Source organism: Brassica napus, chromosome A2 (genome assembly GCF_020379485.1).
Source record: "Brassica napus cultivar Da-Ae chromosome A2, Da-Ae, whole genome shotgun sequence".
Lineage (NCBI taxonomy): Eukaryota > Viridiplantae > Streptophyta > Magnoliopsida > Brassicales > Brassicaceae > Brassica > Brassica napus.
The window spans coordinates 26,799,255-26,809,014 of NC_063435.1; the positions used below are offsets into that span (position 1 = coordinate 26,799,255).

The window sequence follows — 9,760 nt, forward strand, 5'->3', positions numbered from 1 at the left end:
CTACATGGTTAATCTGAAATCCAATATGGGTTTAAGAGGAATCATGGAGATTAGTGAGTAATCACCTTTTGAATTCATGGGTTAGGGAGATTAAGGGTGATTAGGTTAGAACTAGGATGTTTTAGTGTAGATCATTCATATTTCCTTGCTAGTTGAGTGAGTATAATGCATCTTCTGAGTTGGCCACTCAGTAGTTGATCCTTAGGCATTTTCCCCCGAAAGGTGTTCGAGGAAATGCCCGAGACAGCTCTTCTTAGCTTTTAGCATACTTTGCCAAAGACATTTGTTGTTAGAGGTGCTAAGATAGCCATTGGACTTGCTAGTTATGATTGCTTTCATATTATTCAACCAAAGACATTTGATGTTTGAATTGTGTTAAGTAAATGAACATTCATCTAGACATAGAGTTTGTTTAGGATTGTGTCCAAGCTTAAGGTTAATAGATTGATTGATCGTTTGCCATCTTTAGTTCGAAACTTGATCACCCGAGGTCTAATCCCTATATCCATGAGTTCTCTTTTCCAATAGTTAAGAAAGTATCATTTAGTTATTTCTTTTAATTAGTCATAGTTTAAAACCCCATCTAAATCATTGGTTGCACTTAGATTAAGTGATTACTTGCATTCTCGGTGCTTTGATATCTCTCAGAACTGGTTCGACAATCATTTATACTACAGCATTTGTCTTAGGAGCCTTGAAAACTCCTAACATCAAATTGGCGCCGTTGCCAAATTCTGAGTAGATTTGAACATTGAGATTTAGTCACTTGCTTGAGACTAAGTCATTTTTATTTTCTTTTGTTACTGATTCTCTTTCTTCACCTCCCTTTAATCTACAGGTGTATGAACTTGAGGAGCAGGGGTCCATCAAACCTAGTTCCAATAGCTGCAGACATCAGAGCTTTAGAGAGAGAGTGTGCTAGAAATAGAAGAGAAGAAGAGCAACAGGCTCACTTGCAGAGATTGAGTACTGATATGGGAGACATACCTCAAAACCAACAGCGAGCAGCTCGACCCATTGGCACTTACGACCGCCCCAACATTCATGGTCATAGATTGGGAATCCGAGCACCCGCTGTGGCAGCCAACAACTTTGAGATCAAATCAGGACTCCTCAACGTGATCGAGAACAACAAGTATCATGGCTTGGCTCTAGAGGATCCATTTGATCATTTGGACAGGTTCGACAGCTACTGCGGGTTGTCAAAAACCAATGGTGTGTCCGAAGATGCCTTAAAGCTCAAGTTATTCCCTTTCTCTTTGGGGGATAAGGCACGTCAGTGGGAGAAGTCTCTACCCAGTGACTCCATCACCACTTGGGATGACTGCAAGAAAGCATTCTTGGAGAAGTTCTTCTCTACTTCAAGAACTGCTAAGCTGAGAAACGAGATTTCCAGCTTTCAACAGAAGAACTTGGAAGGTTTCAGTGAAGCCTGGGAGAGATTCAAGGGCTACCAAGCTCAATGCCCACACCATGGTTTCTCTAAGGAGAGCTTGCTGAGCACATTCTACCGTGGTGCTTTTCCTAAGTACAGAGCCGGACTGGATACAGCTAGCAATGGGTTCTTCTTGGGGAGAACTGAGGAAGATGCAGAGGAGCTGGTTGACAACATGGTTAAGAGTGATGCAGTCTACAGTGGAGACCACGACAGAGGCAGTAGAACAGATGATAAGCAGACGAGGAAAGAGATCAAAGCTTTGGAAGACAAGATCGACCTCCTCATTGCTGAAAAAGCAACCCAAGAACAGCTGAAGTTTGTTGGTAACTCCAAGCAGGAAGATCCACTTGCTGTCAATGAGGTTGAGGGGTTGGAAGGTCAAGAGGAGTTGTGTTTCATCAACAACAATGGTAGCTGGTACAAAAAGGAGCCCAATTTTCAGTACAACAACTACCAACAGAAATCCTATTCCAACAACCAACAGAGTGGTTATCCGCCTAGAAACAACCAGCAAAGCAGCTATCAGCCTCAGCAAAACCCCTTGTCTGGTTCCTCTGCTCCTCAAGAGAGCAGCCCTGATACCTTACTGAAACAAATCTTGGAGTCTCAGACTAGAAGTGAGAAGCACGTTGGTTATGAGTTGAAGAACCTTCATTCCAAGATTGATGGGAGCTACAATGAGCTCAACAACAAATTCTCACACCTTGCTTCTACAGTCAAGAATTTAGAGAATCAGTTTGCTTCCATGAACACTCACCAGAATCGCCAGCAAGGATCTCTACCTGGAAAATCTGACCCAAATCCCAAGGAAGCCAAAGCTATCACCCTTCGGAGTGTTAAGCAGTTACCTCCTAGAACCCTCACCAAGGATGCTGAGAAACTAGGTGAGGGGGTTGCCATCAACATAGATGATGAAGTGGTGATTGTTGATGAGAAGATCAATGACGAGATCTTGGAGAAGATAGTGGAAGCCAAAGGTAAAGGAAAGGTTGGGGAAGAGAAGAAGACAGTAAAGGATGGTGAGGTTGTTACTCCAGCAAGTGAAAGTTCTTTTGTTCCTCTTCCTTATGAACCCAAACTTCCATTCCCTGGTAGATTCAAGAAGCAGCTGCTAGAGAAGTACAAGGCTCTGTTTGAGAAGCAAATGAGTGAAGCTCAGGTTGCAATGCCCATCATCGATGCTTTCATGTTGATTCCTCAATACAACAATTTCCTGAAAGATGTTGTAGCTGCAAAGAAGAAGGAGATGGAAGGCATGATGATTCTTACCCATGAGTGCAATGCCATCATCCAGAGGCTTGATGTTCCAGAGAAATTAGAGGATCCAGGAAGCTTCACACTACCTTGTGCTCTTGGACCTATGGTATTTGAGAAAAGTCTCTGCGATTTGGGAGCTAGTGTCAGCTTGATGCCTTTGTCTGTTGCAAAGAAGCTTGGATTCACTCAGTACAAGAAGTGTAGACTCTCTCTGGTGTTAGCTGATCGTTCAGTGAAGTACCCTGTGGGCATCTTAGAGGACCTCCCTGTGAAGATTGGAAGGTATGAGATACCTACAGATTTTGTGGTGCTTGAGATGGGTGAGGAGGCTCAAGATCCATTGATTCTAGGAAGGCCATTCTTAGCTACAGCAGGAGCTATTGTTAATGTGAAGGAGGGCACGATTGATCTCCATTTGGGTAAAGAGAACATCCTCCACTTTGACATCAAGGGGAAAATGAGGAAACCAACTGTGTTCGGGCAAGCCTTCTACATTGAAGAGATGGGCACTCCTGCTGATGAGCACCTTGAAGAGTTACCACCTGAGGACGACGAGGAGGGAGCATCTCCCTCTACTCATTCCCTATAGAAGGTAACCCACCACACTCCCTTGTATATACCATTTCATTTTTGCATATTAGTCTTCTTTTCGGTATCTCTCTCTACTTGACGACACAGAGACTGTGTAACTCAAGTTTGGGGGAGGTACCAAGTATTTGATCATGTTTGCTTTGATGTTGTTTCATTGAGTCATGCATGGCATACCTATTTGCATAGATAAAAAAAAAATCAATCATTTAGTTTGCATCATTTGCATTTTTAGGAGAGTCTAGAGCATATAGGTTGCATTCACTTGCATTGGGAGCAATGATTTTGAATGCCTTGTAAAGAACACTACGTTGCACTTGACTAGCTTTTGCACCTCTCAAAAAGACTTGTATGTTTCGAGCCTTGAAAACTCTTCCTGAAACTTGTTGATTGCTGAAACTCAGTCTTTGAAGCCAACTACAACCTTATTTGAACTGAACGAACTTAATGCTTCTTGCTCATGGTCCCTTGTGTACTGAGTCATGGCTATACACACTTGAGTTGTCACATCTTTTATACCAATCTTTTTTGACAAACTCTAGTGGTAGACCACTCCCAAAACCTTTTCCTCCTTTTAAGCTTTCATTGTTTGATGAGTGAGGCCTTTTTCGGAAAGTCTTACATGTGCATAATGTTGAGAGTATCGGGAACGACAATGCTTGATCTTCATTCTTGCTAGATTGGACACTCTATTGTCTAGCTATAGGTGGGGGTGAGTGTTGTGATTATGATTTGGGAGAAATGAAAAAGGAAAAGAATAGACTCTTTGTGCTTAAGTGAATTGTTTTATTGGGACCAGTATAGAAGCCTCTAGCTCAAGTTTTGAAAAGTCTTGGCCCCCAGCCTAAAAAAAAAAAAAGGGAAAAAGAAAAACGAAAAAAAAAAGAGAAAAAAAAAAAAAAAAAAAAAAAAGAAAAAGGGGGCTAGCAAAGTTGTTAGGAGCTAAGAAATGTTTTGAGGTTGTGAAAAATCCCTTGTAGATTTCAAAGAGAAGGAGTTAAAGTTCTTAGGATCTTTTGGTGAGAGATGTGAGTTGGGTTTGACATTTGGGAATGATTGTGTAATTGTATGTTTGGGAAAAGGGTAGAACAATGGAGATTGAGCATTGTATGCATGAGTTGGTCCCTTTCTTAGATATATTATGTGCAATGTCAAGGCTACTTGTTTTGAGAGTAAACCACCTTAAAGATCATATGTTTTGAACCTCTTGAATCACTTGAATAAAAGCCTTCCCTTACCCAACCAAATGACTTGGACCAACTGACCATTTGCAAGAGTTCACCTGATGTTTTGTGCTTAATGAATGTGAGAGTTGGTTGATTTGAATGTGTGGATGCTTGATGATGAGTGTAAGAACAAAAAGAGTTAAGATAGGCCTAGAGAAGCTAGAGTGTAATAAGAGAGTGTGCTAGTTGTGTTTCTTTTGGCTATGTGCTCCCTCCTTCAACCTCTCTCCCTATGAGTTCTAGAAAGTTCACTTGTGGACAAGTAAAAGAACAAGTTTGGGGGAGTTGATAGCTTGCATATTTCTATTGTTTTATCCATTCATCCATGTGCATTTTGATCGTATAGATTAGGATTTAGCCATGTTTAGGTTGTATTTTGCATACATGAGTCCTTATCAGGTATTGGAGTACCACATAGAGTTCTTGGAAACACTTGGAGGCATTTGGAGCTCAAAAAGGAGTGTTTAGAGTGGTCATTGGGCGAGCAAGGCATGGAGCGACCAGTCCGGAGCGACACCACCAAGTCGCTCTGACCTCCCTATTGGAGCGACCTTACCAGAGCGACAGGGAGAAGTCGCTCGCGGTTTCATCACTCGGAGACGCGAGAACGAGCCCGGAGCGACCTCCCGGAGCGACACCACGAAGTCGCTCGCATCTCACACCCCTCTCGGAGCGACCTCCCAAAGCGACACCCCGAGGTCGCTCGCGTCTCTATGGCGAGACGACACGAAGCGAAGCCTGGAGCGACCTCTCAGAGCAACCCACTGAGGTCGCTCCCGAAGGCCGGAGCGACTTGTCGGAGCGACATGCCGAGGTCGCTCCGCGCCTATTATCTGCTCGATTTCTATTTTACTTAAGGGCCTTTTGGTCATTTCATTATGCACATTTTACATTTCTAAAACCTATGTTTTAAACATCTTTTGTAGCCACCAGAGGCAGATTATCTTTTATCTTTTGATCTATTGAGAAATACACAAGAACTCTCTTGAGAAGTTCATCTCTTGGATTTTGATTTGTTATGTTCTTGTGTTCTTGTTGATTTCTTATCTATTTCTCTACATGGTTAATCTGAAATCCAATATGGGTTTAAGAGGAATCATGGAGATTAGTGAGTAATCACCTTTTGAATTCATGGGTTAGGAAGATTAAGGGTGATTAGGTTAGAACTAGGATGTTTTAGTGTAGATCATTCATATTTCCTTGCTAGTTGAGTGAGTATAATGCATCTTCTGAGTTGGCCACTCAGTAGTTGATCCTTAGGCATTTCCCCCCGAAAGGTGTTCGAGGAAATGCCCGAGACAGCTCTTCTTAGCTTTTAGCATACTTTGCCAAAGACATTTGTTGTTAGAGGTGCTAAGATAGCCATTGGACTTGCTAGTTATGATTGCTTTCATATTATTCAACCAAAGACATTTGATGTTTGAATTGTGTTAAGTAAATGAACATTCATCTAGACATAGAGTTTGTTTAGGATTGTGTCCAAGCTTAAGGTTAATAGATTGATTGATCGTTTGCCATCTTTAGTTCGAAACTTGATCACCCGAGGTCTAATCCCTATATCCATGAGTTCTCTTTTCCAATAGTTAAGAAAGTATCAGTTAGTTATTTCTTTTAATTAGTCATAGTTTAAAACCCCATCTAAATCATTGGTTGCACTTAGATTAAGTGATTACTTGCATTCTCGATGCTTTGATATCTCTCAGAACTGGTTCGACAATCATTTATACTACAGCATTTGTCTTAGGAGCCTTGAAAACTCCTAACATCAAAAATACTCAGAATCTATTAGTAATACATTATTTTATGAATACGTTATTTTGTTGGTACGGGTAATAATAGTGGACTGCTCAATACACTTCAAAAATGATGAAGTTTTACTGTTATAGGCGGTTTGTCATATTTGTACGTAGATTTGAACTGCTAGTGGATCAAATTTTCTTTATTATTATTTTGAAACAGAAACGCCAATGGTTAACATTTTGCTTGAATGGAGGATTTAGAAGTGGATGCTCCATCTGGTGAGAGAACCGTCTTATTCCTACCTCCCATTTTCATCCTTAGACCATCAATTTATATTTTTAAAAAAATAAAACAACTCTATAATAATATTGAGTTATATTCCAATAATATTTTATTTTTGAGTGAAAATAAATGATGAACAAAAAACAAATGAATTATTTTATTCATAAAGTAAGACTATTTCTTTATCTAGTATAGAATGAAAATAGAATATCATTGAAATATTTTTATCTTTTTAAAATGAAAATAAAATGAGATTAGAGATGTTCTTAATTTAGAATTGTTATTATATCTTGATCCCCGTTTCCCGTTAACTTATTTAAATTTATTTATCATAGGAATATTCATTTTGAATAGAAAAATGTAGGCAGTTGAAGTTAGATCGCTGAATATGGTCGCTCGCATTGGTAAATGCAACTCAAATAAAAAAAATTATAAACGTAGTGCTTACTTTAAACGTAGTTGGTGTTTGAATGAATCTTCAATATTTATTACCATTGGTTAACGGAAAATTAACAAAAAGAACTAACATTTGCAACATATAATACCGTATCAAAAGAATCGGTGACAAGACGTTCAAGTCAAATTAAAATTAGGCAAAATTTTATGCCATAAAGAGCACATATTTTCTTTTCCCGTCAAGTGAAAAAAATCTTTTATAATGGAAAAGACCAGTTGCCGTTAAAAGGTAAAATTTAAGGAAAGCCACGAGATGCTTAGAATAATCACATGCGACAAGACTCCGAACCGCGGTTGAACCGGTAAATCCGATGACCCAGAAAAAATTCGGTTTGAGTTTTACGAAAAATCCAATATTTAGAAACCCGTAAAACCCCGCAAAAATCCAGTAAAACCCGAAATCTGATAGCGGTGGAACCATCGCTTGAATCAATAAATAACTTTTACTTCTTGTTTTAGTTTTTTAATTATGTTTTTAGATTATGTTATATATTCTAAAATTTCAATTAAGAAATTAGGTGCTGATAAAAAAAAATTAGGTTTTCCTTTTTCAGTTTTATATTTTTGATTTTTTAGATTTTGATGAAGATTTCACAATGCCACTTGAAGAAAATGAAGTGAACGATGGTAGAGAGAACCAAAATTAGTTGATTTGATTTGGTATTTTGGTGTTAGTTTATTTCTGTTATTGAAAATTTATTACAATGATCTTTTACTTTTGGTTTATTTTGTATTTGAAGTTTAATTTATTATTCACATTATACATTTAAATATTTATAAATTTTGTGCTTGATTTTTTTAGATGTCATAACTCTTACCTTGTTCGAGAAAATTTTAAATAGTCTAAACTATTTTTTGATATTTTGTATGTCAAATGAAAGTAAAAATATAAAAACTAAAGTTAAGTATTTTCTAAATATTCTTAAACATAAAATATTTACATAGCCAAAAAATTATTTTATGTTTTAAAAAACATTTAGAAAATATTAAATAAAATTAAGTTTTCTAAATGTTTTCTAAAACTTTAGTTTTTATATATTTTATTTACATGCTGATATATTATTATATAATAAAACTAATTTATTTATTAACTTGCGGTTCATCCACGGTTGATTCAATGATCCAACAATTCGGTAAGTCGTCCAGTTTAGTGTCCGGATCGGGTTTAAAAACATTGCCCACGTCTTTTCATTTCCTGCGTCTACGTATTTTATTCCACGCGCCACTCCTTGTATCTCTTTGTTTACGTTTGAATACACATTAGCTCTGTTCGTTTAACGAACGCGGAACAGAGACGCGGCGTCATAGATTTGTTCATAAGTTTTCCGGTGTTGCCGCTGAAGAGAGACGCGGCGTCAGAATAAAAGAAGCTTTCCGGTGTTGCCGCTAACGCCAAAAAAAGTAGCGACCATTATTCCTCATTTCTCGCTCCTCTGTGCGACTGAAAACAAAAGATTTCTTCCCCTGTTCTTCTCTCTTTCCCTTTAGATACTCCTTTTTTCATTCTGAATTTTGAACTCTAGCCGCTGCCGCAGCGTTCGTTTAACGAACGGGGCTATTAGTGTATGAGTCTTGCCGCGAGGAATTTGGAGGAAATCATGTCCGGCATAGCCAAGACATACGTCTTTTCATGTACGAATGTAATAGACGTCTACTCGGATTCACATAAAAATGAATGTAAGTTTTTCTTTTGGTAAATAAGATGACTGTAAATTAATTAAAAGTTTAGGTTTAGAGTTTCTACAATCCAAAAAACGTATGCTTTATCTGAAAAAGTAAGTTAGTACTCTGATCTGAGTTAGATTTTAGTGAATATTCATATTTCATAGTAGTTATCTAGGAAGTGAAATAATTCGTCAAAGTTTTTATGAAAGATTTCCATTAATATTATTCATGTATTATATTCCTTCCGTTTCAAAATGATACACGTTTTAGTTTTTTACACAGATTAATAAAATATATTAATTTCAATATTAAATGCATAATTTTCTGTGGTTATCTATTTCTTACTATAATTTTAAACCAATAAAATTCAAAAAATGTGATTAATTTTCTTGAAGTTTACAATTAATCATTATTAGTTGATAAAAAGTACACTGGAAATACAAAAAATATATCATTTGAAATAATTTTTTTTGTAGAATATGTATCTTTTTTAAAACAGAGAGAGTGTACATAACACTAGGAGCTATACAAATTTCATGTAACGTTTATCTAATTTTTACCGCATTTTAGAATTATGTCAGGAATCTTTGATCAGTACCGGTCCTGGGTAAAGCCAGATGAAACATTTGCTTAAGGTCTCCAATTTTTTTGAAAAAAATTACATAAACATAAGCCTCCAAGATCTCCAAAAATTTTTTAAAATTTTTTTCAGTAATCTTTACAAAAATTGCCTAAATCCTCTAAAATCTGAGGACCGACCCTGTCTTTAACAACTAATCAAACGATAGTTTATTCAGCTTATGACACACCAATTATTTGCAAAGAGTTAACTTTTTCACACTTATAGTAAAAAAAGTGAAATGTAATATCTAAATAGAGTTTGGACAAGAAAAAGTCTAGTTAATAAATTAGAGACCAGATCGTGTAACCATGCCGTTAGGAGACACGACACGACACAACGTGGGAATAAAGCAAAAAAACAACAGAACGAAGGGACGAAAATTAAATGCTCGGCAGAGGACGGCACCGTCCCGATAACATTCACAACCGTAAGCCTCCCATGACCGGCGTTTACCGGTGACCAGTGTTTTTCTCCTTTTTAGTAAAA

General features: G+C 37.5%; 1 non-coding gene across 1 annotated transcript; it reads right to left on the bottom strand.

Annotated features, from left to right (window-relative positions):
• Positions 1-1,373: 1,373 nt before the first annotated feature.
• On the bottom strand, positions 1,374-1,480 carry LOC125589708. Its single transcript, XR_007325879.1, has one exon. It is a non-coding gene; the product is annotated as a small nucleolar RNA R71 (small nucleolar RNA).
• Between the last annotated feature and the right edge of the window lie 8,280 nt (positions 1,481-9,760).